This window comes from Ostrinia nubilalis, chromosome 13, assembly GCF_963855985.1.
Source record: "Ostrinia nubilalis chromosome 13, ilOstNubi1.1, whole genome shotgun sequence".
Lineage (NCBI taxonomy): Eukaryota > Metazoa > Arthropoda > Insecta > Lepidoptera > Crambidae > Ostrinia > Ostrinia nubilalis.
Genome location: NC_087100.1, coordinates 6,121,103 through 6,148,230, shown reverse-complemented (window position 1 = coordinate 6,148,230; position 27,128 = coordinate 6,121,103). Strand labels below are relative to the sequence as shown.

The following is a 27,128-nucleotide window of genomic DNA, read 5'->3' as shown; positions in this document are numbered from 1 at the left end:
CACATGACGCACAGGACTTAGGTACCTAACTAGGACTAAATCTGGCCTCAGAACTAAAACTAACTCTAGGTTACAAACACGGATGGCGTCACTCGCATATGAGTCTGCGTTTCCCATTTGTATTTGGCCCTCAAACTAGTACCTAACTCGCTGTTGTTTTAAAGCTGAAGGCTGGACTCGCAAACACTGACGGCATCACTGCCTGCGCGTTTTCTATTTAATCTAAGGTGCTGAATCTGGCCCTAGAACTAGTACTCGCTCTAGTTTAAGAGCTGGAGACTTGCAAACACGGATGGCGTCACTCGCATAATAGGTATCAATGGGCGATAGGACGCGGCAGCTGCCATTGATGCGCAGCTGTGACCCGCGATAACCCGCGAGGCGCCAGCGCGCCGCAGTCTCGGCTTGTTCTCTGTTTGTCACAGGGCATGTGATGCTATTGTATTGAGTATTTGTAATAATAACATTTGGAACCCAAGTTCTAGGGAAAAGATCTTAATGAATCATATACATCCTAAGAGCATCATTAGCGAGAGGATGTGGTATTGGTTTAATCCGCCGACGCCGCATGCTATTGACGTCAATTTTAGCTTTTGTTTCCTACAGCTGTTTCTAACATAGTAATTAAAAACTTAAGTAGGTAATTATAAAACCTAAAAGTTACAGATTATGATTGATCCACCAATTTGTTTTGACTCGTTACAAAATGGCTAATGCAATTTTCTACTAAATTAATCCATCTAATAGAGTTCTAGACTGAAAACAAAAAGATATAGGCATAACGTTTAAGCTTGTTTAATTGTTTAATTCATAATTCCAAGTGAATTGTTTTGTATCGGTCCAATGAAACTGCCGCAGCAGTAGCCGCCTGGTCCCATTCATCTCTCATTATTGCGCTATAACAGCTGTTGTGGCGACGCGATTAGTCTTAATTGTCGCTATCACGCGTTCTGATTATTGCGATTACGCAACGCTCGTAAACAGACGGTTGCTTACCTACTAGGCTATTAGCTGGTTACAGTAGAAACACGACCAGCAACTGCTGCTTAGCACGCACATCAAACCAACAGTACTGGCCCATTTATAGTTCTGAAGCAGTGGTAGGGTTAATACTGGGACGTGTAAAAGTGCTTTTTAAAAGCCTACTTTAAAATAAATGAGTTTTATGAGTTTTAACACGACCATGATGCTACTTCGCTCTCGACAAATGTAGGTCTCTAATAACATGATCTAAGTTCAACCATAGGTTTATTAAACGACGCGTGCATAAGCGAACTTAGGGATCTTCGTGAAAGGCTTATTATTTAGGTCATTCCTACATGTATATTTTGCACTAATTCGACTAATCGATTAAATTGATGAATATTTATTTCAGTTTGGGTACATGTTTACTTTAAACCTCTGAACCAATATTGGAAAATTTTGGGATAGATAGAACCTGGAAAAAGGTTTGTCACGAGAAAAATTCTTAAATAGTGGGAAAATGTGTAAAATATTTTCATGTAGCGGCATGAAAACTTATGCTTTTCATTTTATCAGGGGACACATAGCCGATTGGACTTGCAAAGTAAAACAGAATCTTATCTACGCGGACGAAGCAGCGGGAAGAAACTTGTTATCTAGAAGCTCTCTCTCTATATCTAGAAAGTCATAGGCCTTCTGCGTTTTCTTAATTTATTCTAGCTGGGTGATCAATGACGACTAATGACTATGTGTATGTCGATCTTTGACTCGCTATTATTATCATAAACCGTATTTAATTAATGGAATATTCGCAGAGGATGTCTTTGAAGTCTCCGTGTCTAGACTAACTCCACTTTGACTTCACAACACGCGTGTTCTAATTCTAAAGTATAGTAATGCTATTTTAATTGGTTACCTACTTTAGTTATGTGGTGCCTATGACTCACCTTTTACAATAAATTACAAGTGAGATAAGACCCCACTATCGATATATTTGCAAATGTTTTTCTAGTGCCCCAAGTTCAAAATGCTCAATAGGTGATGATTGTCAAGGACGAGTGAACGATGACCTCGTGGTCATACCAAGAAGTAGAGATCTGTATAATTTCTTTGTGAAAGGAAGAATATGTAGGAATACCTACTTACACAGGTGAATCATGTTGAAAGCGATTGTGAAATACTGTCACTAGAAAAAATTACCATAACAACGCGTTCACAAATTCCGATCACGTTTTGCCTACGTTGGCCGGCATATCAAAGAAATACCCAGCAAATCAGATTTCGCCAAACAATCCTTTCGATTAGTTATAGAATTCCGCAACAACACTGGATACGTGGAACCTAACAAAGGCTTTTGTTTGCGCAGGAGTCGCGCGCTTTGCTCCTTTTTTTTTCTTATTGCATTCCCAAAGAGTTGACCGAGGAATCGCCTCGATGGAAACTGGTTTCGCGTTTGCCTTTGGTCTCAATACCAGCGAGTACCTACATATAAGAAGTAGGTATATAGGCCGAATTATAAGCAAAAATCAAGGTATCGCGCTAAATAAATACCGCAACGGCTAAAATATAATTGATACTGATAATGCACTCGAAGTGTCTTATCAAAACACTTATTATAAATCAGATTTTTAATTATTATGCCGATGGACGATTATCGGTGTACTTGACAAAATTATTGCACTGTATCACCATTTTGCTGAATAAAGTAAACAGCTATTTAGGACATGACGAATTGCAAAGTATGCATTAAGGTAGATTAGCAATCAACAACGTGTATTTTATATCAAATTGACGTCATTTCTGTAAGAATGGAGTCATTAGGTAGCGGTCACGCCTATTTGGAAGTCATGGAGGAGGTGTCACGTCTTGAAACTATGATATTGGTACTAATAGTGTTGTTACTTGCCATTACATTGTGGTACTGTGTGAGGTTACTGTGGAGGATGTTCCAGAGGCACGTTGTGAAGCAAGTCAACAAACACCTGGATGCAGGGATACCATCCGCCAACCAGGCCAGACCAAGTGCACCATGCGCCCATTGTGTCAGTGAAAGTGATGTTGTGAAACTGAAATATTAAAAGAATAGACTGAAAGAAATGTGTTTTTATTCAGGTAAATGTAAGGCCAAAAATGATACGTTGAAATAGCAGGTCTTTTTAGGGTTCCGTAGTCCTGACAAGGAACCCTTATTTTAAAATTATAGCTAAAATTGTGTCTTGCCAAACCTTGTGTTTCTAAAGTGGTCACGTCATTACAAAACGCATTTTCAGATATGCTGTAGTAGGCAAAAAGCTACTCGGCTATAATCTAATCACGAAAAAAATAACTTATCATCATGAAATGCAAAAACAATGGAAAAAATCTGAATTAAAAAGACAGTTGGATAAAAATGCGATTACAAAGAATATTACTAAGTTACATAAAGTATTATTTCGCTTTTACTGGTGTAGGTAAAATCGTTGTGTAGGTATGCGTTTATATGCAAGAAACGTTCATCATGTTTTTGCATTGTCTTCATGTCACGGTACCTCCTCGCCACTATCCGTGCCTCCAGCGGTTTATTAGCAGTTCCACCGTCATCCGTTCCGCTGTATGGTCCCTGATGCTCATCGGTGCAGCAACGGAACGCGAAGGAGCACCAATCAGTGTGCGCCCGCGCCGTGACCAACTAAGGGTGCCTTATGCTTTTTGTATTGGCTTGGATTCGTCCAAGTGTGTAGGTTCTTAACGTCGTGGCCGCTGACCGTAGTTCCTCGCATTGTGATTTTGAGTGTGCTACGATCAATCAGAATACATGATAGATTGGAATAATAATAGACAATAGAGCCTTAATGAAAGCTTCCTACATTAACAAAATAAATTATTATCTTGCAACACAATCGAATCCAAATTAGGTACCTAATTGAAATTACCTAATTGTATTATTATGCTGTACATAAAATATGTAAGTGTGTAAATAGTAGCAAACCAAACAAAACAAAGAGTCATTTTATTTAGTTATTTATAGTAAAACTTAATTCAAACTAGATGTACTTACGACTAGACGAGTCAGGTGTGCTCTGACGACTGTATTTCATTTACAGAGTACCGACGTAAATAATATTGAGACTGATATTGCTTCATTCTATGTACAACTAGGTCTTTACTGTAGGTAATTGTTTATTACTACTTACTATACACACCTATTCAATTGTCCATCGTTATCTACACTGCATTATACAAATTATACATATATCAAACCATTAAATCGTCTCGACCAGCTCGAGCGATCATTTGAATTGGACTTCCTGCGAGGGCGACTGCAGCGCTTCCTTGCCCACCGTCTTGATTCGTTATGAAACAATTGCTTCCTTCGAGGGGTGTCTACGTGGCGTGATTCCTTGCGTTTTGGGTCCTGGGTATTAGGAGCCCGTTGGAATGTAACGGACGAACTACCTACCAGCTTTTTAACCGACTTGAACAAAAGGAGGAGGTTCTCAATTCGGTGGTCAGTTATTTATTTATTTATTTGGTTTACCAATAATTGTTACACCAATACTTACAAAATATTACATAACAATAACTTAGAACTAAGTGCACAATAATAGTACGGTAAACACTGGATGCATGAACGGTATTTTGTAAGGTGTATAAAACGTAGTTATCAACATGCATAACCAAAACTTTTGTGTATAAGCCACTAAATGTAGGTAGGACATATCTGTTGAACCAAATGGACGTAGGAATTATTTTTATCTAGGTAGGTACCTAATAAAACTTCCTGAAATCCTGTGGGTAAGTGTGCTGAAAACTTGAAGACTTCTTTTACTTTGATTCTAAACTAACTTCCAAACTAACGATTTAGACTTTAACATTTGACTTATTTTACTGTGATTCTAAACTTACTTCCAAAATAACGATTTAAGCTATAAACAGAGAAAGTACAGAACTCTACAGTCGTAGGGACTCCTTACTGCACTTCACTGGCTCGATTCATGTTTCTTGGTCTCGCTCCGATGCGCCCTGGTGAATGGTGGTGAGAGTCAAAAAGTGAATCACAGGATTCATGGTAACTAACCACGCCATAAACGACTAACTGATTTTCTCCAACCGTCGACAATGGGCTTTTTGTTTGTAATGGACGCAATGGTGGCGATCCCATTGTATAGCTATGAAATAAACGAACTATGAACTATCAAACTGATATGATTTGAGTGTTTCATCAGTAGTTTTTGCCTTAATGTGGCATTATGTTTTATAGGTTTCGACCATGTTTTGACTACGTTTTCCAAAGATTACAAGACTTGAGTTAGGAGAACTCAAACTTAACAGAGGCCGCGTCATTGAGTAGGTATTCATCTTTTCAATCAAACATTCCATCATGATTACTTTGCAATCTAATATATGTAGATTTAGGTACTCAAATCGCTGAGACATAAACAATTTATTTATTAAAGATTGTCAAAATCTTTTCGCCCGGACTAAGGAAGGTAGGACGTACTTATTGGTATTTAAACGCTGAATTTGGCATTTGACTATTTGTAAAAGCTACCAAGAATACCTATAAACTTATTGTTCCCGCCAGTCGCACAGGATACACGGCAACTGTTTCCTCATTAGCGGTAATCGGCGCTTCCTGCAGTCCACGGTAATGTCCTAAGTACGGTTAATTCCGTCTAACAATAGATTCTGCGTGGGCGCTATAATTTGATGGGATAATTAGCTTTGGGGGCAATCTTTCCCCGTAAAAGTAGTCTTTGTCTAGACCTATGGTTATGGCTATGGTGTGAAGTTTAGCTATCTAAAACTTCACACTTTGAACTACGATTTTTTCTATACACTTCTGTTACGTCGAATGGATAGCAAATTCAATTTATTTTCGATTTGATAGATATATTTATCCCAAACTTAAATTGAAAATTCGAAGGCAGATACAGTTGGTTCATTAAAATTAGCGTTTAAAGTTGCGTGCATGAATAGCAAAATAGAGCATTCAATTTTGCAATTAACTTGTACTTATTTTGCGTACTTTTAAATCATTCCTCAAAGACCTAGGTGCTCCATAGCTTATCAACAACAAGGTGAACCTTAATAGATCTAAACTACACGTTTATAGTTCTTAAATCGTTTTAAAGGCACTTAACAACCAACAACACATAGTTATTCGCGTATCAGGATACCGATTTAACCATTACTCTGGGGTTAACCTAATTATCATTCCATTCGTAGGTGTGTTACTGCATCTGCTCGGATATACAATTTAATGCAAACCACTCAGCACTGGCCCAATCGATCACAGAGGCCGCAATAATGCACAATGCACTTACACGGAGCAGGATTAAGGTGCAAACGTGAAAACTGAATAAAAAATATTATTCATTCAAGATTGTTTTATTCAAAGTACTGAAATAAATATTGTCTATGTACTTTGTGTTGTGACAAATAGATCATGCTGGACTGAAATCAAGGGTTATGATAACCTACTCGTGAACGAAATAATACTCTTAGGCTGGGTTGCACCATCTTATTTTAACTTTGACAACGTCAAAAATCTGTCAAACTCCATACAAAAAACACCGGTTATCGTTATAGTTACGGTCAAAGTTAGGTGGTGCAACCCAGCCTTACTCTTACTAATTGACGTGTAAAAGCCAACTTGCACAAATAAAATGAGTTTTTAAAAGTAACGGTAATAAGTATAAGGTAATAAAGAGGTACCTACATATCTTCCAAACTAGAAGAGTTAACGTCAAAATATCTTTACACTCACAGTGAAATCATTACAACTGAGCTCTGTATGTTTTTTTAAGCAAATTGACTGTTATGATTATACCTTTGGTGCTGACTCATAAAGCATGACGAATCCTGATTTCCATGCCTATTTGGACAAGTCCGATAATGGTTGAGTAAGGAGAATCCAACTTTATGGCTGAGATTATTCTTAGAACCTATCAAAAGAAGTTGGTAAGAGAATACCGCTGACTATAGTTCTAGCGCATAAATCAGTCAATGCCTGAGGTAAGTATGGGATTGGTATGGGAGGGTTGACATTGACATATTATGAAGTGACAAGGCATACAAAACTGCCCCCCTAGACAAAACGCACTTTTTGATCGAATCGAAAATCGAATCCGTCAAAACTCCATACAAAAAAGGGGCTTTTCGACCACTTTTCGACTGGTTTGCGATTATAATTTGCACTTTGTCTAGACCCACTGAAGTCCCGCTGAAAGAAGATCGGTCACGCCCCATACAAAAAAAACCCAGACCCGACAGAAACGAGATATACCTCAGTTTTTTTGTCATGTCTTAATTAGTTAAATTATAAATTTTTATATTCGAAATCTATGTATCTCCAGGTCACCTAGATACATTCCATAGCAGCTGTAATAGCCATTTAGGTACATACATTTACCAATTTTGGTGATCAATAGGCATTTTGTACTAGTTTTTGTATAACGCCTGAACAAAAACAAAGGGTGTTATACATAGATTTCGAATATAAAAAATATATAATTTAACTAATTGAGAGATGACAAAAAAACAGGTATGTCTCGTTTCTGTCGGGCCTGGGTCACAGATGACCGTTCTTCTTTGACCATCACAAAATCACCGACCCGTGCCGCTCCCATACCTCAGGAACTGACTAAGTTAACCGCCAGATCTATGTATAATCAAAATAAACTGTATGTCGCTTCAATTTGCGCAAGACCTTACATCCAGCAAGGATTTACGATCAAAGCGCGCAACGCGCGTGACCACACGAATCGCGTCCAGGTGCGCACCTAATTGGCGCATACCGCGACGCCCGCGCATAATTGGATGTCATTTGCGCGCTGGACGCTGATTGGCAAATATTAATGTCACGTGTGCGGTTAGGATTCAATCAGCAATTTGAAACGGAAGATCAAAATCTTAATTGCTTGTCTGCATGTCCTGTAAACACACAGTAATGATGAAATTATCTGAAGGTTCCTTTAAATTATGGTTACGTTGCAATTCCACCACAAAAAGTAGCGAAATACGGTATTATTCAATTTGTTTTTTACTGATGCATATGCACTCCCTAGGGTTAACTCTTGACCCGTAAACAATAAAAAGTTTTATCAGCAAATGATGTAAATTTAATTCAAATGTCAAAAATCCCAACTTAATATTATAAATGCGAAAGTAACTCTGTCTGTCTGTCTGTCTGTCTGTTACGCTTTCCCGCTTAAACCTCGCAACCGATTTTGATGAAATTTGGCATAGAGATAGTTTGAGTCCCGGGAAAGAACATAGGATAGTTTTTATCCCGGTTTTTGAAACAGGGACGCGCGCGATAAAGTTTTTCTGTGACAGACAAAATTCCACGCGGGCGAAGCCGCGGGCGGAAAGCTAGTATGCAATAAAAAGTCTTAACGGTCAGTCATCGCGCGGAACCAAGACGCGGTGCGCAGTGACCCATCCCAATGAGAACTCCCCGACCTTAATCCGCACCTGTTCGGAACCACGGAACAATTCCTTGGGGAATCTTAATCATGGGAAGAATTTCTTTCACTGGGGTGGACTGCATATTAAGAGGTTTAATGAAAGAAACGGTGTGTAATGACCTTATTCATGGTATGACCGCTTCTCTGCCACCTGGGCATTTGATAAGTGAATCCACTTTCAATGGACAGTTAATTTTATGCTACTTTTATTTTAAAACTTTTAAAACCCTACACATTCCTGAAATAACGAATGATGAACCAGTTGTTAAGGTAAACAAACCCTTTGTACGCCGAGTAAATCCCGCCAAAATTGCGCGCCAAACGTCAAACATTTGTGAATGGAGTGGCCAACAAAGGGGCCATTGATGGCACCTGTAGAGGGGTTCCCCACGTGGCAACATATGTGTGCCACTCTCACCTGGAGCAGTCCCCTCATGAGGCACACATGGCCCACGGCTGCGTCGACAGATGCTAAAATACGTTGATTGAAGAAAGATTTATACGACAGCTTTCGCCTAATTGAAAGAGCCCTGCCCTGTAGTATTAGCGCGGTGAGGAGATGAGCTGATCTGCGGTCTGAATTTGGCCAGATCCGTAAATATCACTCCATCCTAAGATCCATAACTTAGGTCCATGAATAGTTTGAAATTCTGTTAAATTAAATGATTGGGCTTATTTTTAGATTTCGTTTATTTTAATTCATCGCTTTATTGCTTAAAAATCCAAAATTCCTACGATAATAATATGTAGGACACAAGTGATTTTCTGTATACTCTCTCATTGCCTTATAAATATGAGTAGATATAGAGCTAAACACTTTTAATGTGATTTTAAAAAATAATTTTCGTCGCTCTAATCAATACAATACCTATGTCAGTGACAGCCTGGATGTTTAGTACGTACCAACAAATTAAATGTTATTTTAATAAGTCAACATCACTAACAGAGTCTGTTCACCCACATTGAAAACATAGTTAGCAACCTAAAATCTTTCAACAATTAAAATTCTAAATCACGTAGGAGAGAGCAACGCGTAAACCGATAGCGCCGCGCTCTCTCTGAAAAAAAAAACAGAGTCTGTTAATTTATTTCCAAATCATACTAATCAATTCTCTTTGTCTTAAAGCTGCTCGAACGGTAACTAAATAAACACCTCCAACCTCTCCAGTCTTGTCATTTTCGTGGGCGGGACAGCAATCATGCTTAACTCCAAACTGTCGCCTTTCATTGCAAATGTTTATACATGTCTTGGCCAAATAAGTCCAAATCGTTGGTTGTTGTTTCTAACATTTGCCCTGGGGACACAATAGGCGCTGGTGACCTCGCCAGCTGTCGGTGACATCTGCGCGCGCGCAATCTGCATTGTTATCCGTTATTTCATTATTATTGATCGCGTTTTGAATTTGACGCGTTATGCCGGCTGTCGGGTTACGATAGAAAGTTGATTGTTCCTATGTTTGTTGGTAAAAGATTCAATAAAAAAAAAACATGCAGCCGAACATATCACCTCCTCCTTTTTTGAAGTCGGTTAAAAACATCATCAATCATCATATAAATAATTAAGTTTTAGTAATTTGTTATCATTTTATCACGAGTATTCAAGTGGAATTCTCGAATGAAATATTCGTATCCATGTTTCCCCGTTTGAGAAATTGTGATCTGGATAAACAAATGAGAATAATATCAGCGCCTCTTACAAAACAACCTATGATGAATGCTGGCTTTTCCATACAAAGTGGTTAACCGTGTTGATGATGGTAAAGACACCTGATTGTTTTGGTAATTTAGCTATTGTAAATCACAAAAAATGAAGTTTCCCACGGCAGTTTATGGGCGAGCGGAGGCAAAGAGGATGTCCGCGGTCGCTCTCCGCTCCATTTGTCTCTGTCCGACCGTGAAATTGCGTCCTTGTGTATTCGGCGATAACCTGATAATAGCTAATTGGAACAAACTAACTTCATGTTCACGTGGGGTCGATGACTTGGAGTTCGCACGATTGATTGGTTTGAAATCGATATTATAAATAGCGGTCAATTTATATATAAATTATAATAATATATTATAATCGATATTATAAGCAACTGCACTCAGGAGGATTTGATGAGTACTACTGACAACGCCACTCTTGTGGCGGAGTTTTGGGCTGACACTGTGTAGGATTATTGTCGACACGAAAAGAAGAAGAAGATAGCGGTGATGTTGTTTTGGTCAACATAATAATATAGGTTAGGTCATAAAAATTTAGTTGTTAGGTCGCTGTATCTTTACCAGATTGGCACCTATTGATATACTAGCACTACACAGTTAATCATCTATTAAAAGAATATGATCGTTCCAAAACTCAAATATTTAAGAAATCATTACAAATAGGTAGGTCTTTGTGTGTGTCACACCTAAAAGTAAGTATAGCCTAGTTAACAACATCACTCATCATTTTCATATTAAATAGGTACCACCTACCTGTTTGAAATGTTTAGTTCATCCATAACTAAGCAGAAGTCAAATTGACTGTGAAACATGTTTAGATAATAATTAAACAAATATTTTAGTGTAGCGTTTACGAATCGAACGAAATTGCGCGTTTGATGTTAAAACACATTTTGATGCGATTCCTAGCGCGTTGTTTTCCCACCTCCATTAACCGCTCCGATCAAACACCAGACGGCGCAAATGTGTTTTCAGTACAAACATTCGTACTATGACTGCATCGCTCGAAAGTTTTCGACTTTCTTAAAAAAACCAATCGCGTTTTTATTTGTGACTTTATATGTAGCAGTATTACCTACCTAACTACTTATATCCATTTTTGCCAACAATAATTTGAAGCCCCACTGTCTTGTTTTGTCTGTCACCATTCTTTCAAAAAACTGCAAGATCAGCATGTTAAATGTTCATCTAATGTTCCATAAAAGATATAATAAAGTGAAATAAGCAAAGTAATACGAGTAACATGATTAACTTTACAGCAAAAGTAACCATTTATTAAGCGTTGTAGCAATCCACGAACATAATTAAAAAATCCATTATGGTATCAACAAAATGTAACATTAGAGAAATTTAAACCACTTTAAGCACTGATTTTCGAACGATTTGACCATTATCCGAGTGAAAATGTACCGCAACAGTCGCCTAAGCAGCCCGCCCGCCGCTGCCGCCCGCCCTCGCGAGAAAATCGTTTGTTCAGGTATAAATAGAGGGCACAAAACACATTGCAGGCGTTTACCACGCGTGTGGCCCGCCTTTTTATTTTGGATCTGTTTAAAATAACGAGTACATAGATTTGATGGACTTCGATGTAGGTATTCCGGGTTTTCACCGAAATTCGTAGTGCAATAAAGTTTATCACAGTTTATGTTGGTTTAATTGACTTTCGATCCTTTAAGTTCATTCTTGAATAAATAATTTCACCCATTTACTTGTTACGTGTAGGTCATAATGAAGAACGTTTTCCGAGATATCTTGGAACGTATTACTTATTGTATCTCAAAATAAAATGAAGATGGAATCTGCTTGTCTGTAGTCGATCGTCGATGTCGTTTAGTTATCGAGCATTGCGTAGCAACCTCGACTGCGCCGGAGTGCATTTTATTGACGCCTGGTTTATTCTAAACGTTATTGTGTATGTTGGCAGCGACGATCTATAAATCTTGACGTCATTCGACACAACCACAATGCCTCTGGTTGATTTAGCAAACAATACGCTAGCTAGATCAATGCCACTCAGATAAATTGCAAATAAATAAGCTGCTGGTATAATTAGTTTCTGAAACTAAACTACATATGTATCTACCTACCTATTTACTTCTACAATAAGTAAGTACCTCCTTGTTTTTTGGTGGTGAAGGCTGCGCTATTTATTTCAGTCATTATTTCTACAGACAGTAAGAATTACAAGCTGTTATTGCTGCAGTAAACCCACTGGTGTCACTTTAGCCTTGAATATAGGTAAGTATAAAATAGTATAATTTTAGGATATTTTACCCTAAAATAATGTATTATGTAGGTAGTTAAGTTACTAAGAAAAAGCGATTTGATGCCATGAATAAGTTTTGCTTATTCTTCAAAAACTGTCCGTAAAAAGATTGACACAAAAAGGAAAGTCCAAAATGCATGAGTCATAAAAATACACGGGATCAAAAGTTATATCGAACAGGACGCCGATCGCGATTTTTTATTGATGCGGATCCGGCTTTAGGTGCGCGGGCGCCGCGTCACCTGCGCAGCTTCCCACGGTGACTCACGATCCTTGCGGTATCGTGAATGATTGCTCGCGATAATCATCATCTCGGCCAAGTGAGATTTTCTTTTGTTTTGTGTTGTTAAATGGGTAATTTATCCATGCGTGTACCGTTTGGTTTGTGTGTCACATGACATGTAAAGTAATAGACTTCAAATATTGAAAGAAAAAGAAAGAAAGAAAGAAAAAATGTTCATTTGTTTATTTTGAGCTTATTTGGTGATAACTAAGCCTTTGGGGTTTATCTTCGAACATAGGCCTCCTCTTCAACCTTCCACCGACTTTTGTCCCTGGCCACTTGCATCCAGTTTTTCCATCTTGTTGCCGGATGTCATCTGTCCATTTTTTAGGCGGTATTCCTCTGCCGCGATATGTACTAATAAGGAAGCAATAAAAATATTGAGTATTTGAAATTTCAAAAAGCTTGCGACGCGCGGTGACAATTATGGGAATACTCCACTTTTCTCATAGTTAATGTAAGCAAAGTTTTTATTATAGAAACATTGGATTGTTGATTGGTTTCGTTATTTTATAGTTTCACGTGTAATGGCAAGCTATTATAACTGAAGTAAAAAGCCGAACTATTGTAGAAGAAAGCATAATTTCTGTTCAAAATAATTACCAATTTATTGTAAAATCTCATTTATGATTCTCAGATGCTGTATTCTAATAATTTGAATTTGATAACCGATGCTACTAGTTCTCGAGAATTTACGGCAAGTATCACATTCATTATTTGTATATTAGTCCAGTCATTATAGTAAGTTCACCTCGGAATTCGAGATACCCAGCTGTAAGTCTGTAAATACGTGTATATTGACACCCTAAAAGTTGTCTCAAAACCTACATATGGTAGGGTGTAAGCAACTATTAAATTTCAAGGTCAACGGTCACAAAAATCGGTTTTTTGCGCTTTTTTTAGAAATATCTCATTTCCTATGGGTTTTTTGCTATTTGTATTTATTATCAATATTGTAGAATACTAAATTCTCTACAAATTTTGTCTAAAAACTTTTTTTATACGGTGAACCGTTTTCGAGATAGAGGGCGGAGAGCGCGCGGTCACTGCATCACTTCAGGTCTACCTTAAGCGGTTTAGATTTTTCATACAAAAGGATTTTCCCGCTAATTCCTGTGGGAATTTCGGGAATTCCTTGTTGTAACTAAGCTTTGAGTTTACTAAGGTACCTACATGCCAAATTTCAAGCGTCTAACTTCCGTTAAGCGTTTAGATTTTTCATACAAAAGGATTTTCCCGCTAATTCCTGTTCCCGTGGGAATTCCTAAGTATACTATAACCTGCCCAGGTGTATGAAGAATAATTGTACCAAGTTTCGTTAAAATCCGTCGAGTAGTTTTTGTTTCTGTAAGGAACATACAGACGGACAGAATTCTATACATGAAATATATTTTCAAAATAACTATCAGGGGGTGATTAGTGATCGATACTGATGCCAAAAATGCAATCAGTAAAATTTTTGTGTCTGTCTGTCCGTCTGTATGTTTCTTATAGAAACAAAAACTACTCGACGGATTTTAACGAAACTTGGTACAATTATTCTTCATACACCTGGGCAGGTTATAGTATACTTAGGAATTCCCACGGGAACAGGAATTAGCGGGAAAATCCTTTTGTATGAAAAATCTAAACGCTTAACGGAAGTTAGACGCTTGAAATTTGGCATGTAGGTACCTTAGTAAACTTAAAGCTTATTTACAACAAGTAATTACCGAAATTCCCACGGGAATTAGCGGGAAAATCCTTTTGTATGAAAAACCTAAACCACTTAAGTTGACCTGAAGTGATGCAGTGACCGCGCGCTCTCCGCCCTCTATCTCGAAAACGGTTCACCGTATAAAAAATTTTTTTAAACAAAATTTGTAGAGAATTTAGTATTCTACAATATTGATAATAAATACAAATAGCAAAAAACCCATAGGAAATGAGATATTTCCAAAAAAAGCGCAAAAAACCGATTTTTGTGACCTTTGACCTTAAAATTTAATAGTTGCTTACACCCTACCATATGTAGGTTTTGAGACAACTTTTAGGGTGTCAATATACAAGTATTTACAGACTTACAGCTGGGTATCTCGAATTCCGAGATTCTTACCTAATTTAAGCTTAAATGACTGGACTATATCGATAACACTTTATTTATGTAGCGGATGTGAGCACCAGAAAAACAAGATAACAGGTTGACAAACTAAAAATAACAGGAACAGGTTGCAATAAAATGAAGTTATCGACTTCATGTATTAGAAATAGAGGGGCTGATTCTGTGACGCTTTAACCATTAGAAACACAGCAAAATTAAGTTTTACATAAAAAATATAACAAACATTAGGTAACTAAATATTGCTTAAGGGCAAACAGCTGTTGTCTAAAAAATCTAAAAATCTGTTGGTGAAATTCACTTACGAACCGTTCAGTTGGTGAATAAATTCATGGGACAAATACATGTTAATAATATTATTTGGACAAAAAGTTAAAAGATTTTGTTGGCCAAAATTTCATGGATCAATCAACTGCGAGTAAACCGTCAGACTCCTCATGATTACCTATCTCGAAATAAATGACAATCATTCCGTGTCATGACACTACATAAGCATAGATTCACAATCTTGAAAATGGTGTTATATTGAAACCAGACCAACTACAGGTTTGAGTTTAAGCTTTTGCTTCAATTTGAATGCGGATTATTTTATAAAGATCATTTTATAAGGCTCTCTTCATTTTTATAACTGGTTCAGAATATACGCCAGTGGCTTGATAAATTAGCAGCAAGCGTACAGGAGCTGCTCCCGCGCTGATTTCCCGAGGCGCAGCACCTGTCCACGGCTCCCACACATTTGTTACACAATAAACGCGTTTTTTATTCATACACGGCTTTTTACTTTTTACTATTTGCAAAGGATGTGGCAGATATTGAAAAAGCAATAATGAGGTTGCGATGCGAGTTGACTAACGATGAGACGCGTTCAATGATTTCTTAATGAAGTAGGTACTTTGTAACTCAGTATTATGTCATGTTCTTAGATTAGCAATCTGTTGGCACATCATAATGATGAGAAGGGGTTTTTCTCATCTTGGTAATTAATAAGCCATTTATTTATTTTTGAAATCTATTAAAGTTTAATGGTCAGGAATTTCTAATTATGCTACTGGAACCGATGCAAAACGATAAGTGAGATTTGCTTCTAAAGGGACTTTGATTTTATTGACCACCACAGAAGGCTCTATCAACATACAACTAAATCATAGATTTCTCTTGATGCACAAATTGATTTACTGGTCTAAAAGTCTAGAAATCAAATTAATATTTAACTTCTTTTACCATTAAGTTAGACATGAGTTAAAGTTACTTCAGAAGTGGAACTGTATGTAAAAATGTCACACAAAACTGGAATTTAAAATTCAATTGCATCTTTTTGTCACAAATTGTAAACCAGATCGCGGACAAAGCGAGCAATTAGTTACCGCGGCGCGTTTAAGAACAATTAAGCGGGCGGCGCTCATCAGTACCACGATGATTATGCGCATAATTCAGTGGCAACCAGGGCTGAGCTAAAGAACTTTTTCTTAAGAGCTACCTTCTGTTTTGTTGGTTGTTCTTGGCGATTGGCCTTCCAAGGCCAAACGTGTCCAGATGGGGAGAATCTTACCGGAGAACTACTTAACGGTATAACGTGGTTTGTTTCTTGCAACAAGTCAACAGTTAACCGGTACTAGATAATGTACTTACTTATTATGTATTTAAGTCCAACTAGTTGTGTTATTTTTAGTTATGCAGTAATAAGAAGTATGGTCGGCGCATTAACAAACTTTGTTACAAAAACACTTAATAAACTTTTACATTATGTTTCTTCTTTCTGAAAGTTATCAATAATTATTTAATTTATAACAAATACATTTAAAAATATTACGAGATAGTTTATAGACATAATATAGTCCGTTCGTAGCGTAGTCCTAAATTCCTAATCAGTTCCATAGAAACATGAGTTAGTTATTGCCTTGTTTACGTATAGCTTTAGTTTCTGATTACAAATAGAAGGTAAAGGCAATACAGTTACTTACAGTAGAAGTAATAGGATGACATTAACTTAGGCTGCGTTGCACCATCTTACTTTAACTTTGACAAACGTCAAAAAAGTGTCAAATTCCATAAAAAACCCACCGGTTATCGTCAAAGTTACGGTCAAAATTACGTGGTGCAACTTAGCCTTAATGAACAATTGGTCTATTTCATCAGCCTGATCTTGATCAAGAGAGTCCGGCAGCTGCCAGCCCTACATCAGACGCAGATTCAGGACACGTACAGCCACGGCTCCTCCACCTGTCCGCGGTTCCCACGACATCTCAACCGCAGCCGTAACGCGGAGTCTGACGCAATGACGGAAAATGTCCTTCAAATATACATATTTATGTATGTTTATTTATAATTTCTTCATTATATTACCTGCAACAGAAGATACCGGTACTGATAGGTAAAACATAAAGATTACATCTGTAAAGCTGAGTTGCACCATCTTACTTTAATTTTGATAAACGTCAAAAATCTGTCAAACTCTATACAAAAAGCATCGGTTAGAGTTTTGGTTACGGTTAAAATAAGGTGGAGCAACTCACCCTAAGCTTTGGACCTTTTGGATTTTTTGACTAAATACTCGTAGTCCAAGAAATTTGGGAAATAAAGAGAGATTTGCTCAGAAGAGTAAGTATAATGATAAGCGAAGCGCCTCTTGTTGGAAACAAGCTGGAATGGCTCTACAAGAAGCGAGCATTACACCCAAATTAACAATGACTTACTTCCAAATGTAACTAAGTGCATTATAATTTCTGGTGAATTATTTATTGGTCAACATTCCCATTCCCTCAACCCCAAATCACTCTTTTGAAATAGATACTTAGATGTTCTTTTCCAGCAACAACTAGGCACCATGTTGACTTGTAGAGTCTCTATTTTCGTTACGTCTCGGCAAAATATACCTATTAGGCAGTTACCAAATATTAAAACAATGCTTATTTTCAGTCACAATTAGTTCGTCGAAGCTCATCATACCAGCAGGACAAGACAATGTCATCCTCGACATAATTAAACTGGACGTCTCCACCGATCCGCCCCGACGAGTTTTTGCAGCGCTGCGTTAGCGCACTTAAAAACTTAATTACGCTTTATGAGAATAATCTGATTACTTCTGTTGTTTACATTGTTTTGTGTACGCCTTTTGTTTGTTTGGTGTCGGGAAAAAAGCATGCAATTTGCGTGAGAATGATGAGGTTTTCCATTTTTGGTATGTATTTTGTTTGTTTTATGAATTTTTTACACTATTTCTCCTCCTTAAGTTATAATGAGATTGCTTGCTATACCCTTCAGCGTTTTCATATTCCTTATTACCCGAACCTATCATGTACTGTACATGTATGCTTTCATAACAGTTACAGATTGATTAATTTTCTCTTAAACATACTTAATTGAATTTCTCCGAAAAGTTTGTAAGCAAATTACGCTTTAAACCTTAAAAGCAACTGAACACTTGCACGTCAGTTTTTTTTCTTTTCAACGGCGATTGTTGCTGCCAACCTTGTCCCGACTTGTACGAACTTGCTGGCGAGTTAAAGCTTTGTCCTTTTGCCGCATGCAGGTGGCGCTGACGTCACGCGGCCCTGAGCGCGATTCTCACGCCTCCGCGGTTGTCGCGAACCAGTCGGCCGATTAAAGTGCCGTTACTGCAACTGCACCCATTTAGCGTACCTGATAAATTGCGACGCGGAGACGATCGCAACGGTTAATTAATATTATACGACCTCTATCAGAAGTTCTCAATCCTTTTAAGATGAAGCCCACTTTTTCAAGCTCAAGGGCTGTCTCTACACAACGGTATGTCAACGGTTTAAGGACTATTTGCGATTTAGTTTATCTGAGAATGCACCCGCACAGTGTTTTGTGCTTTGCAGCTGATCGTGATGATTAAAAGCTTAGTTAATAGCAGTGCAAATTAACAGTCAATTTCTATGTAGTTGCGCGACGGACACCTTTCTCCTGCCAATTGTTTGGTGTGATAAGAGACATGATAAGAGTTAAAATTGGTTAAAAAAAGGTTAAGGCGATTCCTATTTTGTTGTTTTTAATCAGAAGCAGCAAACCTCTCAGAATTAGTATCAATATCAATGTAACAAAATTAATTACCTTGATGAAAGCTTTATTACTACTAAAATAATAGGTAACTCCCAAAGCTTTTGAGAAACACCGTCTCAATAATCTATATCAATAGCAATTCAAGATCACTGACTTTTTGCAGATATATTATTTACATTGTGCCGGTACTCGTACATACCAATCGAAATTTATCTGTTCGCGAATGTCGTTTCGTTTAATTAAAAACCGTTAATGCAGCGCAGCGTGTAAGTAGGTACCTAAAATTTTATAGTTTTTTTATCGATCAGATTTTTTTGTTTTAATCCTTCGAAGATTTCATTTTCAAAATCCTTCTTTATTTTGAAATAGTCAGTACAATACTTTTATGTTTTGTATTTTGGAATCACTACAAACGACAAAAACTAACATTAACTAATTAGAATTGTTAATGAAGGAAATAGACCCCAATAGGTCGCACCCATAATTGCACGCACCCGAATCAATAATATAATTAATGAATCAGTGTCCCGATTTTTCCGGACATTAACATAAAGTCAATCCCACTGTCCGCCGTGTGAACGGACGTCCGGAGCGCGACGGTGCGTGTAATCTATTCCGATTTGCGCAGGTGGGGTGCGCGGGCGCAACGATTGGGGCGTCATTTTAATTAGAACTCACGAATTGACAATGACAATCGAATGCGACTGTCGCGTGTAATTCGATTATTATGACGTGTGAAATATTTGCTTTTTTACTCACGCACAGTAGTCTACTTGGTTTGATTAATTAATTGGGAAAAGTAACTTTGATTTTTTCCGTTTTACCATAGCGTTAAAGATCTAGTGTTAGAATACGAGGAATATATCTATATTCCATAGTGATCTCACTATGACGACTAGTAGCTATTATCTCACACTAACATGTAACACTGATGCGTTTGTGGTTAGATTCTTGTTTCCTCTTGGTTACTTTTAAAATTAGTTAAGGACAATAACAGTTAACATTTCTTTTAACGCACTGTATTCAGTGTCTGTAATCTGTACATTTGGTAAATTGATTTGGCTTTTGTGCTTTCTGTTTTGCCTTCCTAAAATAGTTTCAGACTTTCCTGTCCAATAATAGTGACTGGGTAAAAGTTAATAAGTGGTTGTTAATTTTTACGATTTACGATAGCGATCTATTGTTTCAGTCTAATCGATTGACGTTATTGGCTGTAGCATGTGAACCAGCGAATATGCGAGAACAAAGCGCCGTCAGACGTATTACCTTTCGCGACGTCTCAGGACATTAGCAGTCGGATGTCAGACACAGGGCTGCCAGCTGGAGGCATCTGGGATTCTCGGAACATGTCCCGGAAAGTTACTCAAGGATACGGAACGCCATGATCGTTTTTTATCAGGGTTTTGTTTTGAGTTGTCATTAAAATAATCGATGGACTGTCGTTGTCTGTAAGAATGAACAGTATAGTTTCTTCACGGTGATTTAAAAACATTACAGAATTCCTAAATTTACAATAGTCAAATTGAAGTAGGTACCTAAATAGTGTTTCAGTTAGTAAAATTGTCTCCTTTTGCTTTAAGACAAAACAATTTAATCATCACACAAACACAGTTTAGGTTCTACATCCCGTACGTGTACACTCAGCCGCCTTAAATATAAATAGAGATTTTATTTGTTTCATGCCTGGCCAGCCCTACAGCATGGATGGATGAGCTGGAGACCCGATCCGGCGTCAGGCGGCGACCGCCACCACGCGCCGCTCTGCTGGACACGAGAGCCCAACTGACACGACTGACATTTGGGAAACTCGCTTCAGCTCGATAAGGTCATGTATATGCCACCACTACAACTATCTTCTTATCCATCTAAACCGTGCGATGTGGAAGTCATTGGGGGAGGCCTATGTTCAGCAGTGGACGTCTTGTGGCTGAAATGATGATGATGATGATCCATCTAAACATATCTTCCGAGACAAAACTTAAATAAATGTGATATTCTGAACTAGCTTTTATCTGTTTCATAATTTGCGCCTAAACTCCTAAATGGATCAAATGGATGAAACCGAAGACCCAGCTCAGTGTCAAGAGCGTTGGTAGCAATAAAGTCGCCTAACATGATTAACATTTCGAATGTAGAGCCAACCATTGCCAGAATAATCTTCATCTCAAGACTAAAATAAGTTAAAATCTCTTTTAATCTTTCAAGCGTGACCTTTACAGCAAGGAAGGAACTGGATGAGATTCGATCCGGCGTCAGGCGGTAACCGAGCCCGCACACGCGAGCCACTCTGCTGGACACGACAGCTCAACTGTCGCGATTGATATTTTGACATCTGGAGCATAAAGGTCACGATAGTATGATGAACTTTCACTAGTCTTTTGTTTATTACTAAAATTTAACTTTTTAATTGCTAGACTTGCATGACTTGCATAATGCATAGCATGTATGAGTTAGCTGATTATTATACCTATGTAGAGATGGTTAGTGTTAAAAATGTAATAAATACTTTGCTTTCGGCCTCTAATCAACTTTTATCCTTAGAAAAAAGACTATAAGTAAATAATATGGTTACTTTGTTGCCCTATATAATTGTATGGCAATGTAAACTGTAGTTAGTTTATAAAGTGCTTCCTCGTTAGTCCGCACTTCCGTCCGTATGTAAACAACTTTAATAGCTGTTAACTACTTATTAAAATGCCAATTAAGCTTTTACGATGATGGCTATGACACTAATAATAAAATAAAATCGGACGGACGTCCTTTTAGTCGTAGAATATTCTACACATACTTAGTTTTCGTGAAAGTTTAAACTTGAGATTGACTCTATTAAACGAATGCGATAACGTTACCTACGTTATGGATTTCATTTAATAATCACTTTAATTTATTACATTTAGTAATACCTACTGTTGCTGTTAAAGTCCCTCGCGTAGATATACATAATTATTTGTATTCATCACACTGTAAGTACTAATCTGGTACATGAATCGACAGTACAGACAGGCACGTTAATTTAATAAACGACTCTTTAAATACGAGCGGATCTCAAAAATATTTTACCTCGTAATTTAATTTATTTTGTAAGAATCTCTGAAGTCAATCTAGGGTCCTACCCTGTAATTCAGTTGTGCGTATCCATACGCAGAATAAGCGTACACGCACGTAGTAATTGGACCAGCGTCTGCGCCGGTTTTTATTCGTGCTATATCGGTGCGCCTCAGAAGTAGATCGGAACACTCGATTGCAATACAGTTACACGACGGTTAAAAAACAAGAGCCAATTAAAGTTGATCGGAGCCCAAGACAAAAAGTTTCGGCAATTGATATTTTAGTGCGGAGATGCGGGTTCTGTAGTTCGGATATCGTTTTATTTTTATTATGCACTGCAGCTCTGTATTACTAAATCTCTTTCAATACAAATGTAATACTGGTAATACATACTTTAATGTAGGTTTATGATGGAACATCATTTACGCAGCTCGACCGATTTTACAGAATTATTTTGAAAGAAAATTCTTTGAAAATTCGCATTGAGTTTATGACTCTGCATGAGCGTGATTTACTTACAAATGCTTATGAAAGCTTCTCTAAAAAAACCTGAACTAGGAACTAGACAAAATGGAACAAACTTTACAAAAGATGGATGGAAGCTGTTGAACGGAATCCTAAAGTTCAATAAGGAACAAGTACATTACCGGTAAGTTACCGGTTAGCATTGCTCATTACAGCTCCGGTAAATTATTGGTCTGCGGCATTACCGAACGTGCGAGCAAGTGGCGATCAACGATGACGATAATGATGGTCAATTTCCGAGGCATACGCTACGGACCTTCGTGGACTCGTGATGGACAGTGCATGAAAGAGCACATCATGCTTGTCACTGTGGGTTCTAATGTTATTCTAATAGGAGCGGTTTTGCAACAGATATGAATCATCTGATCGTACTTTAAAAATAACTAGATTGTACATCTCTGCTACCATTATACCATGGAAATATTCTGAATACCGGAGCTTTAATACTTTCTAATATGTATTGTGTAAAGGGAATTCACCCCTTTCTAAGTGTTAAGGTTTTTATATTAACTAATATTGACACGGCCTACGCCGTAGCAGCATTTGAACTTTCGTAGTCGTACTTAAGTATGGGTTAATGATAGAGCTTTCTTTCTCTAAAAAGCATGTATAATGAGTTTAGTCACAGAATTATTTTAATCTTCATTGACGTAATCATTTTAAGCATGCAACGTCAAAATTGTAAGATACTTTCTAAAGGCAGTTACGTGCTTTACTTGCGCTTTAAGCCGTGGTTTATAGGAGAAAGTCTCATTCGCCGTTTGATTGTCTGTTCGTGTCGGCTAAGAATGCTCGAATTGGACGTATTGGTCTCACTTTCACCTTTTAGGGTAGGATAAATGTAATTAAATCGATATTAAGTTGTTTAAATAAACACAAATGTCTACTATGGAATTTTCATAGCTCAGAATGTGCAGGATGAGCCGGACGCGCGAAGGCGGACAAATTCAATTATGTACATTATCCTCACTGACTACACCTATGATAAATAAGTATAGCTATATCTGGGAGTGGGCAAACACATTTTAGGCCTAGAAAGTAAGACATTATCACAATCATCCTACAAAATATACTAGACTAATAGATAAGTATAGGACTTGGAAGCGATATCACAATTCAAGACCAGCGATATCACAGTGATACTAGGACTACATTAAACTAGAATAAGTAGCTGCTTAATTAAAAATATAGAAATACATAAAGATACAATGGCTGCATGTGAAGTCAATAATGCGAGCGTTCATCACTTCAAATGCACGCAACTAGAGCGGCACTTTGCATGCGCTATAGAAGGATCGTATGCCGCTGCGCATGGCCTTATACGGACGAGGGCGTAATCATGCTTGAAACATAGATGTAGGTTGATGAACTCTAAGTTATAATAAATCCTAGCTTCTCGCGTAGGAGGTAAATTGAGACTGTCCAAAGTAGATTGTATGCTACATTCTGTTCCTTATCAAAAACACTTAAATATGAACATGAATAACTGTTCCTTGAGAAATATCAATCTCTACCTAATATCATCATTAAATTATATTAATTGTTACATTACCTTTGCGTCGCGCAGTTGGGAAAATAGTTTAAATCAGGAGAGTTATTTACTAAAAACAATATTTTATCGTTCAAATAATAATTTATACTGATTGCTGATGTTACATCTGATTCGCTTGAATTTCATTTTGATGTTCGATTTTGAAATAGGTAAATTGGCACTGATTGCAAACTGGACAGCTATCAACCAAATCTATGTTATTTATAAGACAGATAATTTAACCTGTAACTTTACCTAGTAAAACTTTATGGTCCTACGTAAGTATGAAGTATGAAGAAATCAGAAACAAGATCTGCGCATTCGATTACTTATCACTTGAAATCTGCGACCACCTGTATACACATACAGTCAACCACATAAATAGCTAGCTATTTTCATTCTTATTACCTTAGAAGTTAGGATGAAATTAATGGGTAAAGTTGCTTTCTGTACTGTACTTTCGCCTACGCGTCTTGCTTGTTTTGTCAGTGGTCGAAGAACTACGTGACCTGTGTGCTAAGACGAACATCTGTTTATATTTGTGTCAACGCCTCATTTATTCAGGTTCTGACAGTATTAAAAACAAACTTACAAAAGAAGTTTAAGTTAAAGTCCTATCTTTACATGAGTTTTATTTCTTTTATCTAAATAACAACGTACTCGTATGTATGTTGTAATGTGTATGGAAATGTAAAATAATAAACGTAATAAAACAAAATATTGCATATCGAAGGATAAATGTTATTAAATGTGATTAAAAGTAGCTCATCCTTCTAAAATAATAACACTACGCATAACATACTTAATTACATATGAGTACATTAATCAAATTAACAATACACAAAGTTGAAATAAAATAAACAAATGAAAGCTCATAATTTTTACGAATTTTCATTCGTGTTTACATAGCTGTTCGTCACAGTTAGCAGATGACCTGGCGCTTTTAACCGATACGCCATTTTCGCCGCAGCGCCCGTAGCCTCCATAGCTCAGGGGTTAGAGCACTGGTCTTGTAAACCAGGGGTCGAGAGTTCAAATCTCTCTGGGGGCATTAAAATATCATTTTTTATTTTATTTTTACAATTTGTATTTTATACGCATTAAAAATATTAATTTTTATTTTTTTAGAAATAAATAGGCTACATACTGTTATTAGATAACAAAAACTTGCAAAAAATCACATTCAATGGTGAAAATAAATTGATAACAATAAGATTATTTTTAACGACAATAAAAACCCAAAAATAAATTAACAAATTATAAATATTTATGAATAAAATATTTTTACATAAAATAAAATAAAAAGTATATTTTACAGAAAACAAAAAGACAGGTTCCAAACCGAGTAAGCCCCATTTAGTTAGGCTCGGGAGCCTTGCCAACATTAGCTGTGCTCTGAGCAACGCTACGGGCACAGCACTGCACAGGTTAGCCCTCCCTACAGCGCTGGCCCGGCCTTCATCACCAAGATGCGGCGCTTTCCGCCCTCTCTCCGGGGACTTTCCACGAGGTAAGGGAGCTACAAGAGCTCGTTGGTAACCTCGACAGTTGGACTGGTTGGAACCCCACTGAAGAAGCAAAATTTGGGTATATATTTTGGCAGGATCTAAAACTTTGACACCGCGGTTCAGGTTTTTTCTGGTTTAATTATAAATGGATTGATGTTTCAGCGTAATAATAACTACAATATAAGCTTCAATATAATAAGGTATTTTTGTGGAAAGTAGCTTTTCAAATAAATCTCCTGAAATACATGATTTTTCCAATACAGTGTTCTGAAACAATTTCTCAGCTAAGTAACGCCATCTATGAACGATATTGTAAACTAAATTACCCACAGTATACTTTGATAATCTTGTATTAAAAATAATATTGAAAAGAAGAATAAAATTACAATTATCAGTTTTTTCAATAAAACTGCGTTTTTTTTTTCAATAAGATGATATGGTAGATTAAAAATATGATGGACAATATTATGAGTATCTAATCTCCATCAATGGATATTATTTATAGTACGAACGTATTTCTTTTTGTTTGTAAAAATTAAATAGGTATTTCACTTATCTTACTTAACTTGCGGTCAGGATTAAAGTGTTGTAGACTAGTAAAGATTTTCCTGCCGGGTTTTCTTGACGCGACGACGCCGCGACGCACAGTTTCACGAAAAGTCAGCAACCTTTTTGACATACAAGGGAGGTAAGCCTCGGGAAAAAGCTGATCGCAATGTAAAGAAAGACAATAATGGTAATAAGTAAGCTAAACAACAATTGTTTTAAAATAAAAATCAAGCAAAAGCCCTGTTTATTTTAAAAAGTTCAAGTCAACTTTTACTCGAGCGGCTAAAAAGTGACCATAACTTTAAGGTGGAATCTCGATAGTCGTTCAATGGCCATAAAACCCAACTCTGCTGTAAGGGTACAGAGTTTTGAATAGTTTGTTTGTTACATCCGTGATTCGTAATGAGGGAATTTGAGTTGGGTAGTTAAATTTGAACCTTTTTTGTATGTGTTAGGATTAGTTTTTGCTTGGGCCTGCTCAGATGCGCGAGCGCAGGTGTGCGCCCGCCTGGTCGTCGCCGCGGCTACCGCTCTCGGATATGGTATTCATTTATTAATTTGCTTGCGCTGACCGACGCGCCAATATATTAAGTGTACACGTTTAATAGCGCTGATAAACTTGTGAGCGACTTTTATGCTTAGTTACGTATTTTCAAACGCATTATTCAGAAATGTTAGTTACAGATATCTTGATCCGAGACGACTTAATATCGGTACCTAATACCTATACAACTTGAAATTGTAATAGAATGATACTAATGACCTGTATGCAGTCGACTGGAAATTTTAAAACCGTTTGATAGATTTGAAGAAATATGTGAGCTGCTGAATTTGCTCTACATTTCGTTTTAGGCGCTTTGATATAGGTATTGATTCCTCGAGCGCTATAAATTACCAGGAGTTAATTAGATAGGTACCATTAACTCATCAAACGATCAATGCATCAGAAGCATGGATCTACGACCATGTAATATCAGCTATGTTTATTTACAAACAGTAAAATAAATGAGATTTTGTTAAAATTGTTGTAAAAATGTAGAGTTGTTGGGTTAACGTGAAATTAACGTGTTTTTGATACTCAAAATGTAAAAACGGGACAGTTAATACAAGTTTAGCACCGATAGCGAATTCACAACGATAAACTATGATAATTGTGTAAAGTATTACCGATTTAGC

At 37.1% G+C, this 27,128-nt stretch overlaps 1 non-coding gene across 1 annotated transcript; it reads left to right on the top strand.

Moving 5' to 3' along the window:
- Positions 1 to 24,873: 24,873 nt before the first annotated feature.
- On the top strand, positions 24,874 to 24,946 carry Trnat-ugu (transfer RNA threonine (anticodon UGU)). The gene has a single exon. It is a non-coding gene; the product is annotated as a tRNA-Thr (tRNA).
- Positions 24,947 to 27,128: the final 2,182 nt, after the last annotated feature.